Consider the following 21,337-nt stretch of genomic DNA (forward strand, 5'->3'; position numbering starts at 1 on the left):
AAACTTAGAATGGAGACAACTATGTAATGATACATCGATAGGGTTTTATAAGATCATTTTGGTCTGCCTACTTTATTAAAATTATTGTAATCATGAACACGCCTGTTGCACTAAAACTAGAAAGATTATTTTTTGTATTTTTTTTACGTTACTCATTGTGATAATATTTAACAATTTGATGACTTACAGTTCATATGTTATAGATAGAATAATACTATTTAGAAAATACACAAACATATTTATATCTCATGGTTACTATTTATAGTAATAATGTAACTCGTTACAACTAAGTACTTTTCCCATTCACTATACCAAGTTAATGGCGGCTAAAAATCTATGTTAATCCTTTAATAGTCAATGAACATTCACACTAAATCGTAACGAGCTACAAAAACTACTGCAATAACAAAAACGTTTCATTATTAATACTTTTATAATCCTTAAGTACCTAAAATAACAAAAACATTTCATTATTAATACTTTTATAACCCTTAAGTACCATAGAGATTATTTTGCGTCAAAATCGGTCTTGCAAGGTATTTCGAACTACAGTTAACGATACAAACGAGGTTTTAGTGCCAGTTTTCTGATAGTGGTAAACGTTAAAGTTATTTTTTTATCCATTGAGCATCGAAATAATATACAAGTAATAATTTACAAGAACTGCATAACGTCTTGTTCACATAACTCACATAAGGACTGTATCGTTAAGTATAAGGACAAAACAAACCTCTTCTAAATGTTGACATGTGCATAATTTTGTATTATTATGTTCCGAGAGTATGATCTTAAGGTATTGGTAAGTACTATTTGATATAAGAAGGTCTGATATTTTTTTTTATTTTAGGGACTTTATGGTACTTTCATTAAGGTCTAGCAAATAAATTTCGGACAACCCCTATCTGGCTTAATTTGAGAATATTTCAATGACTCTTTGTACGATTTCAACAAACAATATGCTGCCAAAATATATTCTTTAAGAGTCCTCTTCATCGTTTTTTCCAATTGGGTACTTGTAGAATAAATGCGGCGAATTTATATAATTTAAAAAAACGCAATTTTGAGCAACGTTCCGGATTGCCGTAAATTTTTGATGATTAGCCATAGGCCAAAGTCTAATTGACATTCATGGTGTTTGAACAGTGCTTAAACCAGATCGATATAAACAATGTATGATAGTCAAATTCGACATCAAAGTCGGAGTTAGAGTAAGGACCATGCCACATTCTCTAAATGGCCGCCATACACAGATCCTGAACTATATTTTTTTTAAATAACAGTGGCTAGACTATGTCCAGATATTCTGCTTTGTGGATCATGTGTCGTTGAGGTTCGCACCATACAATTTTTTTTCGCAATCGTATCGTCTTTTACGCACTTTGTGAATTTTCTAGTAGCATTTGTCCGGAATCGTAATTGGTACTCGGGAGGATTAAGTAAATACTGTCTAAACCATATGCTTTACGTCGAGTTTCTAGGACAAAATGTGTACCTCATTATGTGCCTTATTAAGCCCATGGCTTGTTATAAGAAAAAAATATAATAGCAAATAAATACGGCTACTCAAAGTTGTCTTCATACTTAACGATACAGTCTTTAACTGTAATAAAAGAAATATTGAATTACCTTTATCAGACTCGAGTAGGGACAAAAGATATCCAAGCTAGCCCGAAAAGACAGATTTTATGATTTATTCCTAGGTACCTACATGTACCTACACCTTAATTTTTTGTAAAAAAATAATTCATTCTTTTATATACATCATTTTCCATACTTTTGCTTCTCAAATCTTTTGATTTTGTGGTAAGTGGTAATAGACTTAGATAGAGTTTAGTAAAATATGCACACGTCTTTGTGAAAAGTGTATAAAGTAACTACGACGTTATGCTTGTGAATGAATGTAATACCAAATACTACGATTTGCTTCTGAACTTAAGACTTTATGCCTAAAATATTCAGTGCTATGAGAAAAGAAGTAAAATTTTGAGTTTATGCCGCTTTAATACCGATTAATTTAGATTATTACAGAAATTTCAGTTCGAACTAATAAATTGAGCATACATAACTTGACTTAATGTCCTGTGTCCCCTAGATGGGGCAGAGGGCATCCACAGTGCGTCGCCATCCCGAGCGGTTTTGAGCTTCGCGCTTTACTTCGCTCCAGGTCATCCCGCATACATAACGCCAATAAAATAATACTATTAATAATATACCTAATGTTATTTATTTATGTTTAATTGTCCTTCAGCATTCAAGCATAACACTCAACTCCCGTCTAGTAATTTTAAATTATCACAAAACAAAACTTTCTACAACAAATATTTACTTTAAAATGATTATATATTTCACTTATTAGCTAAAACAATTGAGAGCAAAACCAGAAAGTGACAATGGTATAATATTAGCGGGTTAAAACTACACTATCTCGCTCTAACTAGCCCTGGATGCAACCCTTTGGTCATAAAATAGGCACTATCTGAATCCGAGGAGTGTCTAACTTAATGAATTTACATATCTTTTATAGACGCGGTGGTAGTTTTGTAAAATAACCAGGCTGATATTACACGTTTTCGTCCAAAAATATATCTTTTTTCAAATAGAGATTAAACCATACACTGAAATATACTTACTCGTACATGGTGTAACATAAGGAACCCGAAAGATTTAAACCACGCACATCTAAGGCCAAAAGAAAAAAAAATAATGAATCTGCGGTTGTACTCACGTTATTATATCGCTATTGCTGCGACATGTTTCGGGCAAATTTGGAGGCCCCTCTTCAGGCATATAGGAGTTCACGCGGCGGCTAAACTCCGTGGATTCATTAATTATTTGAATATGTTTCACGAAAGTTTAACGTGTATAAAGGTAAAAAAAAACAGTTTTAGAGAATTTGGCGATAAATTTAAATTTCAAAATTAAATGTTAGCCATAACACAGGCATTTAAAATCTGCTACATTTTCTTCTTGAATCATACATACATTTTTCAATGTGATACTTGACACTGCCATCCAAAATGCATATTTTTTAATAGTTTAGTGCGTTTTCACATTGCCCGATCCGATATCGGACGTAGGACCGATATCCCATACATTACAGGCGCCATCTTGGATTTTTTTCCATTGAAATCCTTCCGACATCCGATATTGGATCGGATAATGTGAAAACGGACTAACTCTGAAACGCTGAAAAGTTTATATGCCATTTTACTCGTCAAAATTTGTTTTTTATCACGCAGGAACGTCTGCGAGCGATATTACATATTTTTAAATTAAGAGCCCGTCACGATGGGTAAAAATTCAGTATCTGTCAAATTACCCCATTTACACACACTAACGCACGTCACACTCACCAACATACTTTTCGCACACTACCGCAATTTACTGGAAGAGGTCAGTGACCTAAGTGAGAGGAACTTAAGACAGGTCTATAGTTTCACTGAAGATCAGTTGTAACGTTAAAATCCCATCAAAACCAAAAAAGGGAAATATGAGCCAAGTTCAATATTATATATGCCTTGGTTGTTGGCGTCAACGACAAAAGCAGTGAGATCTAAACGGGTGCCAAGTTCAATGGCAGTCCTTAAAATGTTTTATGACAATTGATGACATAAAATATCATTTCTTATAACTTTTATAATAGAATAGAATAGAATATAATTGAAATGAAAAATGAAATGAAATGAAATGAAAGAAGGAGATCCAACGAAATGGTTTAATCTTCCGATCAGACCATCCGGTGAAACAATCACGACAGGCACATAATATGTATGTCACAAATAATAAGAGCCAAATTTAAGACGTTTATGTGAAATAGTTTTTGTTGTGAGGACGCCCATAGAGGCTCCAAATAGTTCGTGTAATATTACACACGATGTTGTCTGCCAGTTCGGTTACTTGAACTTGGCTTGACACGCTGCCGCGTGTTTAGATTGCGGACAGTGTCAATTTAGTGTTACCATCTCACACGAATTGACTCCGATTATTTTTCAAAATAAATTTGTGCAAACACCATATAAAATCAAAACAACTCTGGTGTAAAAAACAGTGCTTCGTTTAATATTCTAATTAAAATGGTTAAACCCTTTTCCGAATGAATTAAAATAATTCACTGTTCCTGATCTGTTTAGTCATTATAACATCCGTTATAAATGCACTGAGACAAAGGTTGAGGTTATGTAAGAACAGAGGTTGACAGTCAGTTTACATGTAAAATTGTTGCCATATATAGAATTCTTCATTAAAATAATAATTTTCAAAATTTAGTTAAAGTTGTCTGAATCTAAGGTTACGTGCCCCGTGTGCAAACACCATTTAAAAATTATATTGAACGTAAGAAGGTAAGTCATACAGAACAATTTTGTGATAAGATAATATATTATTACAATTAATAATTTCGCCATTTACGTAAATAATCGTTTATAGAATATAATTATAATGATTAGTTCTGTTAGTTTTTTCATACGCCACACTGAATGTCTCTTCGCGATAGAGAATGTTACACACACTGACACATTAAATAATGTGACCAGTATAATGAAAATAAAGTCCAACGAGTTAAAATTAATTTTAAAACTCTTTCATTTTAATAAAGTTTAGAAGACAAAAAATACCTATATTTCTTATCATTGTATTAAAGTTACATATATTTTTTTATTTCTCAACAATAATAAGTAGTAAACAACACAAAAAAAAACGATTTTAAACTGAGACTCTTTTAGACGTGACGATATTTATTTACCTTATTACTTTTGAATACATTCATAGCACTGGCAATCTTTTTGTATCCGTATATGATTTCCAGTGTCAAAAACAAATGTCATTGGAGCAAATTTGGCGACACGTCCGCTCCGAACGAGCCCGATCGGGCGTCTGACTAAATAGAATCTGTTCGCAGTTTTGACGTTTGTATGGAAAATTTACGAAAGTTTATATTCAACATTGATTTTATTCGTTCTCTTTGTAAGGAAAAATATGAAAAGGTAATAATTCTGTAGTCCAGTTATCTAGCTTATAAAATAACATTATTTTAAAACTAAAATATATTTATTTCTTCACACATTGTAAATTTCGTTCTGTATCTGTCATTTGTCATTTAGTTTGTGTAGCGACCGTTGGCGCTAGTAACATGCGAACGCTTAATGTCAAACCACCCTGTGTCCGACCGGACTATTGCAGGTTCGATTGCCACATCTATTATTATTATTGTCAATATTTTATTTATAACTTTTGTATGCTGTATGTTTCGTTATTTTTGTATTTTGTTCTTTATGCCTTGTGTTTCTTTAGTTTTGTCTGTTGCCTTCCGTGATTTTTCTCACTTAATGGTCTCACCGGAAGACCAGCGCTGGAAGTCGCCAGCAATATGCTGAGGTGAGGCCGTTTCGTGGCACTTTATTCTCCTATGTCATTCATAAATATTGTTTACTGTCTGTGTGTGTTTACGAATAAAACTTTTCTATTCTATTCTATTCTATTCTATTCTATTCTAAAAAACGGTCGTACATATTCAAATTTATGAAGATGCCGACAGGGGCCGACCGCATTTTAGTTACAACTTTAAGTAAGTATGTATCTAAAATTGGAAGTGTTTCCTGATTTGTATTACACACAATTTTGCATACACATACTTAAAGTTTATAATTATCAAGAAAGCCTTTTGTTTGCCTAAAAGGTTTTCGAAGTAATTGCCATTTGATTTGAAGTATTTTTAGACAAATATTGATGTCGTTTAACTTCCATTTATTGTATTTTAGTAGCATGATAACACACATGTAAACTACTGAATTTTTAGTTTAGGATATAAGTAATGCGACAGCATCAATTTTAGCAGCCTAAAGTATACAAAATTGAGCTCAGCTCACTCAGACGTGAGCACTATTTGCGGGTGTTCTTAAACTAGCGTCAGGAAAAAAATCATAATTAATTCAGGGAGTAACTTTTCCTTGATAAGGAAAAATGGAAAAATTCACACCTCCGGCAGGACTCAAACTAGCCGGGCCCATCACGCTTCCAACTGCGCCACGGAAGCCTCCATTTTTCCTTTAATTTAAAAATATTTTACTCGTTAGTTGTGATCAAGAATACTCTGTTAAATCTATTAAGTTCCCTTATGTTACACCATGTATAAGTATCTTCTGATAATTCAGATGCGAGGCCATAATTATGATTCTCATAATTTATGCATCGAAGTTATTATTATGTTAAACATGTGTGTGTTCTCGGTTTCTAGTTTTCGAGGCGTTTAACACGGTTTTCTTTTTTGTTGCTTCAGGGGATTGGTAATAATTGTATGGCAATTATTTTATATAATAAATTAGCAGTGATCGGAGATTGTACGTCATTTGAAATCCTAGTACCTAAGGTGGTACTTGTGGTTGACAAGTTATTGGTAAAAAAAGCATTGTTTGAAATTAAGTAACCGTCAACCAAAATGAAATTTGAAAAAGTAGCAACACTAGTTTTGAAAAGTGGAAAATTTGTATCTTATCTTGATCAAAAAAGAAATAACTATAGTATAAATAGTTAATATTGCTGGTTTTTGTTCGTTTCATAGGGATACCATACTTATGGTACATTTACCAAAATTTGGTTGCAGAATAAGCCAAATGATATAGTAAAAGTTTATAAAATTATACTCTTATGGTACTTTGCTGTAAAAAATTATACTCTTTGCTGTTGACTGAAATTTACGAAGAAAAATAAGGAAAGTTCTTCCTGGCAAAGAGCAACAGAGGTTACTGGCCTATTCCGGCCTGCTACAGACTGACATACCACAGCTTGGTTGCCTGCTCTGGACTGTCGTTGACTGTAATTAGTATAGGAAAGCGTTCTACCTTAGCACTTACCGGAGCCACTAGCGAAGAAGAGCCAGATTACCGGCCTGCTGCAGACTGCCATAAAACTCAGGGCTGTCGTTGCCTGTTGACTGTAATTAGTGAAGGAAAGCCACCTACCTTAGCACTTACCGGAGCCACTAACGAAGGGAAGCCAGGTTACGGCCTTCTACACTGCCATAAAACAGATTGATAGCCAGCTCAGGGCTGTCGTTGCCTGTTGACTGTAATTAGTAAAGGAAAGCGTTCTACCTTAGCACTTACCGGAGCCACTAGCGAAGAAAGCCAGGTTACCGGCCTGCTACTAGACTGTCATAAAACAGATTAGTAGCCTGCTCGGGGCTGTCGTTGCCTGTTGACTGTAATTAGTAAAGGAAAGCGTTCTACCTTGGCACTTACCGGAGCCACTAGTGAAGATAAGCCAGGTTACCGGCCTTCTACACTGCCATAAAACAGATTGATAGCCAGGTCGGGGCTGTCGTTGCCTGTTGACTGTAATTAGTGAAGGAAAGCCATCTACCTTAGCACTTACCGGAGCCACTAGCGTAGAAGAGCCAGCCTTCTACACTGCCATAAAACAGATTGATACCAGGTCGGGGCCTGCTGTTGACACAGACTGGCCATAAAACAGCCTGCTATTAAAACAGATTAGTAGCCTGCTCAGGGCTGTCGTTGCCTGTTGACTGTAATAAGTAAAGGAAAGCGTTCTACCTTGGCACTTACCGGAGCCGCTGGCGAAGAGGAAGTCCCTGTGGAGGGAAGACGTCTTCAGGTAGGGGTAAAACAGCTTGCTGGCCTGCTACAAACTGCCGCAACGACTGTGGACAATTAATAAAAAATTAAGATACACGCTTGATAACCACGATAAGCGGCGTTGTCAAAGCCATGCGCGGATCCAGGGGGGGGGGCTAAGTTGGCCATACAAATAGACCACGTGACCCCCCCTGGGGCCCCGGGCCTTTACCACGTGACCCCCCCCCCCCCTGGGCACGAAGCTGGATCCGCGCTTGGTCAAAGCGGACCCCGGCTCCCATGAGCCGTGGCAAATACCGGGATAACGCAAGGAGGATGATGATGACTTGATAAACACGATACAAGATTTAAATCTTCAAAAAAACCGACGTTTTGACAGATTTTAATCAAAAATGACTGAATTGGCTAAGAACAATCCCGACTACTTCAGCTTTCAAAAAAAAAACGAAACCTAAATCGGTTAATTCGTTCGAAAGCTACGATGCCACAGACAGAAACGTCAAACTTATAACACCTCGTCGGTTTTACATCGGGGGATAAAGACTGTTTTTTTATGTCTTGGGTAACACTGGCAGTGTTTTATCCAACTGATATCACATGTATAAAGGCAAGCAGAGAGATAACTATGCCTGACTACGGGGGAGAGGTCATGGGGGACATGACTCTCCCCTGGAGCCTAGATTGGCCTTACAAATTGGCCATGTGATCCCCTGGAGCCTGGGCTGGGCACACACATTGACACAAACTATAATTTCAGTTAAAAATAGATTTATAGAAAAGAAATGTGCGTTCGTCTGTGCAAAAAATCATCGTTCGAAAGAAAGCGACAACTCAGGTTAAAATCGAGATGCCGCTCTCAACTGTCCTCCAAAACTTACGCAATCGGAACGAAATTTAAGAATCTGAATAAACTGTGTCAACCTTTTTTTTTTACTAATTGTTATGAAGTTTGAACAGTCACACATTGTTTTTTAAAAGCTTGACCAGAAATATATGACTATTGTCAGGAGGGCGCTGTTATTCTAATGTATGGGGTGACAGTTCAGTTTAGTATGAAAAAAATAGTTCTAGTGAAATTCCGCAACATGGCGCGTAGTCATATATTTCTGGTCAGGCTTTACTACTTTTGGAAATTATTGATAAGCTCTAAAAAATATGTCAAAAAAGCAAAAAGTCCGAAAAGATAAAAAACATAATCTGTATTTAAAAAAATTTTTGCTCTAGCTTTAAAACCCAGGAAGAAATAGTCCAGAGCGTTTTATGGAGAATTTGCCACTCTGCGTCATAATAAACTTTAAAAGCAGAATGAAACGTACAACAACGGAACGTCAGACATCGTTGTCTGAGTACCCACAACACAAGCCTTCTTTCTTTGTCCCGTTAGAAAAGGCGGGGTTTTCCACGTGGCCACCACGTGCGTGGAACGAACCGGCGAACTTTCCCTCCAAGTGCCAATTTATCCGTGCCGCTGATTATGCGAATGTAGACTCTTTGTCGCTGCAGTACGGCGCTTTGGCGTGCTACTTGTAAGTTTGTGTTTTTGTAAGATGTTCCTTTTTCAAATTTGTTTCGACGCGTTTTGTTTTTGGGAAAGTTTAAGATTGTGTTTTGATTTTGTAAATGAGGATGCTTATTTGGAAAATTGTGTAAAAAGTGGCACAAGCAAATTTTAAATACTTACTGTCAAAACAGCTTTTTTTAATGATATCATATGGTAGCAAACAAGTATACGTCCCGCCTGATGGTAAGCAAACACGTACCGTAGCCTATAGGTAGTATTAAAATGAATCAATTCTGTTGTAAAATTGTAATTTTATAATTAAAAATTTCGTGTCGGAACTTTTTAGATATCAAAAGCCACGTGAAAGGGTACTGCACATCACATAAACATCATAACGGTATTAAGCAACTTAAGATTCATCATTTTAATTACGAATTTCGTTACGAACATCAAAATTAAACTTTTACGAGGCGTATCTGATCAGCGATCATAAAAATTGATTACCGAATTCACCCATTTCACAGAGAATAACGAAAGATATCAATAAAAGTGTACTTTCACGAGACAATGCTGTAGCAATCAACATATCAACTGACACCGTATCTAGAAAATTCTTAATTGAACTAATGAGAAGTAATTACAATTTTTATTGCCAGCCATAATGATTACGATGCCTTAAAATAATAAAAGCAATTAGACATTGATGTGCGAAGCTAAGTCTTTATACTCATCTCTTTCGCACCCGTTTAGTTAGGTCGTGCGGGAGTGGTGCAGGAGATAAAGCCTGATTAGATGTAATTGTTTGGACGGTTATAAAAGTTGTCAGATCCCGTGTATGTCGTAAAATAGCGAGATGTTCAATTTGAATTTGGAACGTAGAACACTCTTCAATTCCTTTGTATTCGTTGAGGTGACATCAGTGGCCATGTTTAATTTTGAGTAGTTAGTAGCGCGATTAAGATGGAATGTAGCATTTAATAAGACTGGCGCGTATCTTTATTAGATGGACCATTTGCTTCTATGATTCAATTCGTCATAACACTACCTACTTAGATCCTCTCAATAAGATTTTATATTATGCCTCTGTCAAATTTATTCATGAAGGCGGGCATACGTTTCACTTGTTTCTTATTTTATTCGTTAGCATCCAAATTATCTTTTGCATCAAAGAACTATCAAACCCCACAAAAATCATAGCACTAAGCAAAGAGTTTGTATCTTACATGTTGTATAAAATGCAGTTATGTTATAGGTCAGTACTTACATTAAGTATAAACAAAAACAGGAAATATAATGCAATAGGCAATAGGTAAATAATTACCATTTGGAAGCACTCACACACATACACTTTTAGTTCGTATCTTTAAGGAAACATTATTAATGATCATTCATTGCACGAGTGATTCACAGTCGAAGATATATTACATATGTAGGTACTTATGTACCAAAACATTCAATACCATTCAGATTTCTTCTCATTGTTCAACCACTAGCTGCTCAAAGACCTACAAAAAGGTACCGTTTCATCCTTTATTTCTACAGATTAAAATCATAACCATGCACAACTTACCTACTTCCTTTTTAAAACTACTTATTGGTTGTACCGTTCATTCACGAAAAATCTGGTTATTATTTGAAGATATAAATCTAAATTAATTTAATTTTACTTATAATGAAACGAATGCACCTAAAGTTTCTACTAGTATTACAAAAATCGTTATAACCAGGTTTAACTACGAGTTTTGCAAAAAATATGTATACATGAAAAATAGGATAGGTACTTATTGAATTTCCTCGAAATATAATACACATAATAATAATAAAAATGGGAAGTGACGTCCCTTGGGTCCCATGCCCCCGAGAGTCGGTCAGGCCACTCCCTCCGGCTTGCCTTCACTGGCCGGCCGGAGTGAACACTGAGCAGGGGCCGCAGGATTCTCACCTCTGGCTTGCCTTAACCGGCCGTCCAGAGTGGGGTGCCAGAGCTATATGCTCGCAGGGTGGAAGTGAAATATGCATAAGACGCGAGTTGGCACAGTGGCTGTTTCGTACAGACTGGGTAGAAAGCGGCGCACACCTCTCCACACCCTGAGCCGCTCACGCTATGTTGTCCCCTTGTCGCTCCGTGCGAGCGGCCGTTTTCGGGGACCCATATAGTGAGTTGGCGAGTCACCGCCTGCCTATTTTTTCGTGTTTTTAAAACATATGATCAAGGCAGGTGCCATAGACCTTTCCATAGACCGGTCACTAGCACACAAACATTTCAACCCAATAGCCCAGTATAATTTGTTTCTTTTCATTGCAATAATTTTACACTAACCGGGGCTTGTCCTTGGGTGCATTCTATAGTGCGGACAGGGACAATCGCCGGCTAGTGTCACATTACTTTAAATTAAACTGTCTTAAAGGGCCTCTGCGCTGTTGGCTTCGGCCCCACGCACGCCTCCCAAAAATCCGGGACCCCATGGTCCCGAGAACTGGAAAAGACAAATAAAATACAATAAATAAAATAATAATAAATATAATATACATAAAGAATGTCTGATTACTCTGATTAACCTTTAACTATGTCATAATGATGAGCATCAATTAAAATGACTGATTCATACCAATGAGTCGAGATATCACTGAGTCACGATTTTGAACATGTGAATATATTGGGTTGTGGTTAATGAAAGAAATGTCTTACTTATCAACTATTAGCTTTTTCCTGCGGCTTCGCTCGCGTTAGAAAGAGACAAAAAGTAGCCTATATCACTCTCCATCCCTTCGCCTATCTCCACTTCAAAAATCACGTGAATTCGTCGCTCCGTTTTGCCGTGAAAGTCGGACAAACAAACAGACACACACACTTTCCCATTTATAATATTAGTATCTATGGATTTAATCTAGCAAAACTCTAGGTCCATTGGGTCTCAGTTTTTTTAGGGTTCCGTACCAAAAAGGTACAAAAGAAACCCTTATGGGTACGACTCTGCCCATCTGTCACATTATTTTTTGCAGAAATCGCGAAGCGTCTGATTGACAAAATTGTTGACCTGGCGACAGTCTCGAACAACGAACCTATCAGAATTGCGATACAACGAGGAAATGCCGTCAGCACCCTTGATAGCCTCAAAGGTTCATTTAATATATTATTTAATTGTAATAACTAATAACAAATATGACTTGCTGCATCTCACACTGACTGGCTAAGCTCTCTAAATATTGACATTTAAAATAATTGACTATTTTTAAATTGATGCTAATAAATAAATAAATATGATTATGATTAGTTTTAGTTTAAATAATTATGCGTAATTGATCTTGTTTACTGGGTAATATTTAGAAATACATATTTTTACTTGTGAACTGATAAAACTGTTTCCAGTTTATAATTTATGAATTTACAATATGTGCATATTTTATCTTGAAATAAAATTCATATTTTTACCGTTTTAAAAACATTTAGAGCAAAAACCGCAACCTAACTTTTCCGTTCTATGAAAAACCACAGTAATTTTCTATTTAGTCTCAAATGAATTGATAATGACCCGTGTCTAAATGCGTGATTATTTTCAATTGATAATTGCAGTTAGTTAAGATAAAATTGATTAGAGTTCCACTTTTAGGCAACTTTGACAATTGGGTAATTGTGTAGTCTGTCTATGTCAACTTTGCGCCGCTTTGGAAGTGTGGAAAAGTCAATGTATTTTCAACAAAAAATGACATTTATAATATACACATTTTGTTATCATGTTTGTTCAAATGCCATGACATTAAACAATTGCGTGAATTGATTCAAATAGTTTTTGTGATATTTGGTCTGGATTAGATATGGTTTAATCTGTCGGTGTTTAAATCCGAATAAACCCCATCAAAATTTTGAGTAGTCAAACATACGAATAAACTAGCATTAATTTAATATTTTAGTATGCATTGATAATTGGTTTTTAGTTATTCTTGTAGGAACCAACAAATCCTAAAAAATGTAAAAAAAGTGTGAGAGGGTGGTATTTTTATAGACCGTAACATTGCTGTAGAAAATTTAATTTTAATGATATCTTTTTTAACTAAATATAAAAACATTTCTTGGCGTAATGTAGGAAACGTTTCTACTTTTGCCAAACCCTTATTGTCCATGAATTGCAACTAACTGATGTGCCGACCGAAACTTTCCAAAATTCTGAAATTTTCACATAGGAAAACTTCGGAAACTTTCCATACTTTGTATGGGCAATTGTATGGATGGAAGCTTTCCATATCATAAATTTAAATTCCCTTTATTTTTCGTGAATTTTTCAAGAAATTTAAGATTTTTTGGGAAGTTTCCGCAACTTGCACATCACTAATTGCAACATTAGTAGAGCATATTCAGTACCCCAAAATCCTGAATTAACTTAATTTAACAATATTTTTTGTCCTAAATGCATCATCGCCATCTTCTTTGTTAGGGGCTAAATAAGGCTTCATAGCGCCTTATGTGTCACTGCGACCATTTTTTTATCGAGAAAGATTTCTGATCTATTGCGATCAAATCATCACCATTCGCATGCCTTTATACTAGTCATTTGGGGTAGGTGCAGTCTAGATTCCTCTCTACCTCTCTATCGTCCGTCATCTCATCATTCACTTGCTTTGGTTTCATATCAGGCCCCGTAGCCGAATGGCATTAATGCAATCTATCTCTATCGCTCTTACCTATTGGCGTTGGCGCGACAGAGCCAGACTGCATTTCTACGGCGTTTGGCGTCGCAGAAATGCCAGTCAGCTACAGGGCCAGGTCTCACACAGTCCATCCACCTTTTCATCGGTTTCCCTCTCCCGTTAATTCTTTCCACATTTATTCGTTATACTTTTCTCGCATAGCAAACCTAGTACAGTAGAACCCGCTTAAAACGATTCTGAGGGGATCCAGCCAAAAAAGCGTATTATACGGGAAATCGTATTAAACGAGAAAAAATTGTGATTTTTCATCGTAAACTTTTAATATGGTTACTTTTTCTTGGAGCATTAATGTTTTTCTTCTTATTTTTGACATCACTGAACCAAAGATGGGACAAAGAATTCAGAGACTCAACACCGACACTCAACACCGCAGCAGTGATAATGAGCGAAGTGTATGTAGGTAGGTACGAACTATCGCACTAACCGCTGAGTTAGGACGACAAATTACAAATTAATCTTTACGGGTGGCGGTGTCGCCAGAATCGCGTAATTAGTACAGTACAGTTAGTTCCGATTATTGTCACCCGCATAAATAAAGTTGTAAAGTAATGCAAGGTGAGTGGTTTTAGATGGTGTATTAAGCGGGGACGCGAGTCGTATTAACCGTGAAAAAATGTCTGAAAACAAGTCTCAAATTGTAGGGACCGGCGTAAAATGGCGTATAATGCGGGAAATCGTATTAAACGTGATCGTTTTAACCGGGTTCTACTGTAATTATTAACTAAGTATTTTAATCTAATCTCGTTTAATAACTACTTCTTACAATTGCTCAGGTGCACTTTTCATTAATAAATAATGATAATAATGCATAATCATTGTACGGATTCTCTTGCACATTAAACCTATCCTCTTACCAATACCGGAAGCAAATATATATCTATTATATCTATCCTATACGCACCCTTGAGGGCATTAAGGTAGTGCATGGGGTGACAAACCTTTGGCCCAACAATGATCACTAGGGCCGTTTAGTACTAGTTTGTATTAGTGTTTGAACTAAGTTGATTTTGAGACATTTTTAGGTTATGTTTACAATTGGCATAACGGTAAATTTTAGGTCTGGGCTAGAAATTTATTGAATTACTTTTTACTTTTAAAGTCAGATAAAACTATTTTAAGAAAGATTTATAAAAAAGCAGCAATTTTGTGCATTGACCTTTTCCTATACACTGTACGCACTATACGCGTACTGTACAACCGCTGTCTATAACCGCTTAACTCAGGGTTAGTGGGCTGTCATCTGTCAAATTCCATATAAAATGGTAGGTTATCCCCCGGGTTAACCCTCCATTTTCGTTGGTGCAAGTGGCCCTGAGGGTGTTGGGCTACAGTGGGGGGGTGAAATGAGGGTGACAAGATATGACCTATGTTCTACAATGAGATCTAAAATGCTGGTTAGAAATAACCTATAGCTGCATCAAGAGGTAATATTTTTTTCTTTAAGAATCAGGAGAAACTTCAGGTTTTTTTTCTATTACATTCGGTTAATGTTAGAACTATTTTACTTGTACGTATGTCGGTAGCTTACGAGGCATTCGAAAGATGATAGTAATTCATCATTTTATGGCAGAAAGGTGCATGTTTTATACCATTTTGGAATCTGAATAAAATGGTTAATACCATAGCGTTATTCTTTTGTTACCTTTTAAGTATTTTTTTTTCACTTCAGATTGATGTTTCGCTGCGAATAAAATTTTAATCAATTCATTGTTTTTTACATTTCACGTCGGTTTTAGATGAAATGTCTCTTTGTCATCCTTTTTAACAGAACTATTCATGGTTCCGTACACATACTCATTTCGAGGGCTTTCTAAGTGCACACAGAGTCTAAGAATGTTAAAAATGGTCAAAATTCACGAAAAAGCTTAAATTACCAATAACTTGAAAACGGTGCTACTTATACGGGGTCATGTAAGATTGGTTGGAACCCTCTCGGGCTGCTCTACCGCCAGTGTCTCACTGTGACGTGTCATTTATGGGACACCCTGTATATATATCATATATGCACCGTTGGGCCATTGGGCTACTGAGGGCGCATAAGGGTGATACAATTTCTGTTTTGCCCTACAATGCCATCTAAAGAGTTGTTTACTGCTATAAAACGAAACCTCAAATAAATCATCAGACCTCAATAAAAATCAAAAAGGTAATCATGGTTCATATCCCGGTCAATATAAGTCTTTAAAAAAAAATAAAAACTATTGATACAACTAGGGAACAAATCAAATTATTTTATTGAATATTTTTTGATTTGTTCTTTTTTTCAAGTAGTCACACTACTATATATATAAATTATAAATTGAAATAGATATCATACATACACGAAAGAAAAAACGGCAAGGCCCACTGGTGGCCGAGCCGGGAATCGAACCCGGGTCTTCAGCTTACGCGGCTAACGTCTTTACCACTAGTGGCGGGTGTGGGCCTTGCCGTTTTTTATACCCGCGTTGTTTATAGACCCGGGTCGGATCTATTTCAATTTATAAAACTATTGATATTAAGTTAACTTTTGATATTATCATAACAACCTATATGCCGGAAGCACTCGACTCTCGAGGGCATTGGTCTGGGGATAAAATGGGGTGACAAAATGTGTTTTTTGCCCTACTCTAAGGGGTTGATACAGCCCTGTGTGCGTAGCCAAATGCACAAACGCTCACGATAATATCTCATTCGTAGCTATCTATATCTATCGCTCTTGCGTATTGGCGCGACAGAGCCAGACTGCATTTCTGCGGCGTTTGGCTACGGGGCCTGCGGGCCGATTTTTGAGTCTCGCGCGTTCGAATTCAGAAAATTGTCACTGAAAATAATAAGCAAGTCACCGTTTTCAACCGGTATTTTAGTGACAGTGAGACTCAAAAATCGGCCCCCTGATCTGAATTAGTAAAGATGATATTTATATTTTTCATGTAATATAATTAAAATATTCATAGATTTGTGACGATAATATAAATTGTCTGTTTTCACACGTTATTTTTTTATTTATTAGAGTAATATTCGAACATCGAAATAAACAATTTAAATAATATGATCACCTGAAAATATATACTATACGTTTAACGCTTTATAGAGCACCGGTTTCATTAAATACAATGGTATTTAATTTATTATTTCTTCTTGTACATATTTTTTAGGAATGTAGCATGATAATGGCAATGAGGCTTGAATACATTTTTCCCCTCACTAGCTCGGAAACACGTGTTTTGTCCTTTAATACCAGCGGGTAAAAACGCATTTTATCCACTAGTGGGTAAAGTAATTTGACCTTGAATAAAGTCAAATTAACTGCTTTAAAATTGATGAAAGTAGGTGAAGCTAGTAATAAAGATGATTTACCACCTGTGGAACTACTGGAAGCAGTGATAAACGCATTTTTTTGCGTTGTAGTTTCCTCGCTATAGTGAGGGGAAAAGTTTTGTGTTACTCAGGTGCAAATGTATTTTATAAAAAACTCGCAAGTTCAGGATTTTATTTGAACCACTCGCTTCGCTCGTGGTTCAACTATAGAATCCTTTCACTTGCTCGTTTTTCAATTCCACACTCGGCGTTAAAATACAACTTTGCCCCCTTGTATAACAAATAACTATTTTTGTATTTCCTGTTAAAAGGTAGGTTAATATACCAAATTAGTGACATTTTGGACTACAGTTGGGTCTTTTACGATAAAGCTGGCTCTATTTAAAAAAATATTTTATGCATCAGTTTAGAAGAAAAACAGGCATTTTTATTTACTTTATGGTAGAACAAGCTTTTGCCCACGGCTTTGCTCGCGTTAAAAAGAGACAAAAAATAACCTATGTCACTCTCCATCCAAGAACTATTTCCACTTAAAAAATCACGTCAATTCGTCGCTCCGTTTTGCCGGGAAAGACGGACAAACAAACAGACATACACACACCTTCCCATTTTATAATATTAGTATGGATATCAATTATTATTAAATGAAATAGTTTGTGTCACGTGGTGTTACTAAATGAATTATTCATCAGAATTTATTGATTATCACATAATTGATAAATCAATTAACTATTAATTAAAAACAGTTAGATCATAAATAATTACTTTTATTTAAAGTTTCCAGATAGTTACTTGCAAAGTATCATAAATTTAATATAATGGATGTAAATAATTTTCATGCAAAATTGTTGCAATGTTTAAGCAGGTAACGTCAAGAATGTGACTAGGATTGGCACCTGTACTTTATTTTTATTATAAAGTATTGTACTTTTTTAGCTTTGTATACTTTATATTTTTCCCCTCACTAGCTCGGAAACACGTGTTTTGTCCTTTAATACCGGGTGCATTTTATCCACTAGTGGGTAAAGTAATTTGACCTTGAATAAAGTCAAATTAATTGCTTTAAAATTGATAAAAGTAGGTGAATCTAGTAATATTGTACTATAGTGAGAGGAAAAGTTTTGTGTTACACTCGGGTGCAAATGTATTTTACTTCTCGTGTGTTAAAAAACTCACAAGTTCAGGATTCTATTCACGAACCACTCGCTTCGCTCGTGGTTTTAGCTTGCTGTTTTTCAATTACTCGGCTAAACAATTTAACAAATAACTATTACAGTGTGCATAATGTACCTACACCAAAATACTTCATTAAATTTTAACATGCTACATATTTTTAAGCAACACATGAAATTCCAAAACAGTATTTTATTTTATGCCATGTAGTTTATGATTTTGTACCATCAGATAAGAAATACTTTATTTGGAGCGCAAAAAGTTGGCAACCCTAAATGTGACGGTTATGAAGAAAGTATCCCTTCACTTATTTTTTAATTTATGTTATTATTATTTTATTATTTAGAGCCTAATGTGTCCCACTGCGGGGCAAAGGCCTCCCCCCTCTTTTTCCACTCCTCCCTGTTTGGAGCAACATCTGGCCAATATTTCAAAAAGGAGTCCAAGTTATCCCGCCATCGCCGACGTGGTCTGCCGGTTCCCCGGTTTGACTCGTGGGGCTCCCATTCCGTGGTTATCTTGGCCCACAAGTCGTCCGGCATTCGGCAGACGTGGCCAGCCCAGTCCCATTTTAGCTTAGCCGCTTTTTGAGCTACGTCTATTATTTGAGTCTTAGAGCGCAGCGTGGTGTTTCGGACCCGGTCCCTTAACTTTACACCTAATATGCTGCGCTCCATAGCTCTTTGGCTTTTAATTTATGTTGCAGTGTAGAAAATAATCTTAGAAAAGTCACAAATATACAAAACGGAGAAAATGACAAAAGGGTACAACAGTGGGGAAACTCTTTCCATTGGGGGCTTGCTTAAATTTGAAGGAATTTAAAGGAGGGCCAGATTAAATATACCAAAAATGCATTCTTACTACAGCCATATCACACCTTATTTTCAAGGACCGGTGTAGGGCCGATAACATCCTTTTTTGGGCCGGATTTGGCCCGTGGGCCGTACTTTGCACACCACTGGCCTACAGTGATAGGTTTGATTTTAATAACAATATAGGGACACGTGGGGCAGGATGGGTGGATGGATTGTGGAGAGTTAGTCACAAAAATTTAAGCTTGTTTAATGGGAAAGGAAGGTCACTACTCTAAACAAATTTAGTACAGTCACCGGCATAAATTAGTGATGATTTTTGTAGACTGTACCTTGTAACTTTAACGTCGTTTGAAATGTTATACGAAAATATCAAGCGATTAAAATCAACAAGGTACAGAAATCATCACTTATGCTATGCCGGTAACTGTACGAATTTTCAACTTAGGATAATAATGGAATTTTATATAATTTAAGCCATTTCGAGTCATCAATTTTGTCTTAAATCTGACTTGGTATTATTTATTAGTTAAATTGATATCTGTCTGAACAAGGTTGTAAAGTGTGTTTCTAATTTTCTATTTTAATTACAGATATAGATTCTTGTATTGGTTCTTTAATATAATTTTATAATTATAAACCATAAATGTAAGTATTAAACTAAAAACGTATTTTAACTATGTTTACAACTACTACTAAGATACAATGACGATGCATTTCGATTATACAGGGTGGCCCAAAAGTAGATTGAAAAATAAATAAGTGGTAATTTCTGACAGGTAGGTATGTATTTTACAATAGGTCAGTTTAACATTAAAATCTCAATTATTAAAACATTTGTTGTTCAAATTTTCTGTAAATAAACAAGCGCAAAAATAGTTATCTTATTAAAGATTACAATCTAATAATAATCAGTTTTTCATATTCAGTATATTACCTATTGTCTTTCAGAACTCATTTTTGATCCACCCTGTATACACACTCACATTCTTATAAATCACACGTGCTCAGTCGAATCACCCGAACCCCTCGCATCGAAAGAAAATTGATACGCAAACAAAAAAAGTTGAGCAAAAAGTTTTCCGCGTGCAAAAAGTAAAAAAAATACCTACAGAAAATGCAACACAAGTATTTGAACCAATCGGCTGGTTGTTTGGCTCTACGCTCCGCCCAACGGCTACTTTCCTCTTTCGCACCTCAAAAATATAATAAACCATTTCAGGAAAGTTAATACATTATTTTCGACATATATTAATTCAGCGAATTATCAGGATACACCTCTCATTACACAAGTGATTTTCTCGCAATAATCCCACCAATCAACACGCGTTCGATTTTCGAATTTCCAATTTAGTTAATAACGGTTTTTGAGCCATTAGGGTTTTTTATATGGCACATTCCGTTAAAATAGTCCTTAAGAAGTTTTTCATGCCGTTTTCTTGAAAGTAAAGATTTATAGAAAGTTTCGAAAGTCTTTCTACTCAAAAAAGTTCTAAACTACGAAAGCTCTACTTAGTTTTAACAACACTTACAATGTTCCAGGAGTTTGGGGGTTTAGGCGAAAGGCTCTGTTTTCGTAGCAGTCCGCGCTAATTGCCCGGCGGTCGCTGATACATCACTTTATAGCGTCTCAACGGCCAATACCACCGACTAATACTTCACTGCAATACTTCCAACTTGTCTTCAAACGTAACAAATCAATCCATGCACTGCGCCGCACCGATAAAAAACCCAGACAGTTTCAAAAAGTTTAAATTCAGAAGACGCGCGGAATGTTTTTTTTTTAAGCGGGTGTGAAACGCGCGAACGCAAACACGGCCGGCCACGTCAGTCGGCTGACGTTCACTACGCGAGTCGGCGTAAGTCGAGGAGAAGAAGGCTGCCTCTCGGCCGACCCGCCTTTTGTTCGTCTCTCTCTCGCGCCATGCCCGCCCGCACAGTTTTTACGGTTTAACCAACTCAATTCAATTCAACTCAACTCAATTGTCGTGGCGCAAATGCCTTCGTAGTGGACGCTAGAGTGAGAGGTACCGTTCGGCAGAAACAACTTTTTAATAACGCTAATCAGACGCTTCCTTTGCGTAGTTTCTTACGCATGTTGCATTTTCTTGGGTGAGTGCGGTCAATATTTACGTTTGGATGCGTTTCGATCAAGAATATGCGTCCGGGAAAGCGGAATAGAGCCTTAATCTTGGTTGAAGACGCAGCAGGGGGCACGGGCGGGGCATCTCGCTCGCGCCACTATCGTCCGGCGG

The 21,337-nt window shown here is 36.3% G+C and overlaps 1 protein-coding gene across 4 annotated transcripts in view; it reads right to left on the reverse strand.

Annotated features, from left to right (window-relative positions):
- The window catches only part of LOC125230060 (POU domain, class 6, transcription factor 2), a 310,978-nt gene extending 290,073 nt beyond the window's left edge, over positions 1 to 20,905 (reverse strand). For 3 of the 4 annotated variants that reach the window (XM_048135050.1, XM_048135053.1, XM_048135048.1), the window contains exons 1-2: positions 20,615 to 20,905; positions 7,560 to 7,654 (exon numbers count right to left, since the gene is read on the reverse strand). The gene's annotated coding sequence lies outside the window, so the exon portion shown is untranslated. Of the gene's footprint in view, positions 1 to 7,547; positions 7,655 to 20,614 lie in introns of all 4 variants that reach the window. The other variant, XM_048135049.1, reaches the window with a different exon arrangement.
- Between the last annotated feature and the right edge of the window lie 432 nt (positions 20,906 to 21,337).

This window comes from Leguminivora glycinivorella, chromosome 10 (genome assembly GCF_023078275.1).
Source record: "Leguminivora glycinivorella isolate SPB_JAAS2020 chromosome 10, LegGlyc_1.1, whole genome shotgun sequence".
NCBI lineage: Eukaryota > Metazoa > Arthropoda > Insecta > Lepidoptera > Tortricidae > Leguminivora > Leguminivora glycinivorella.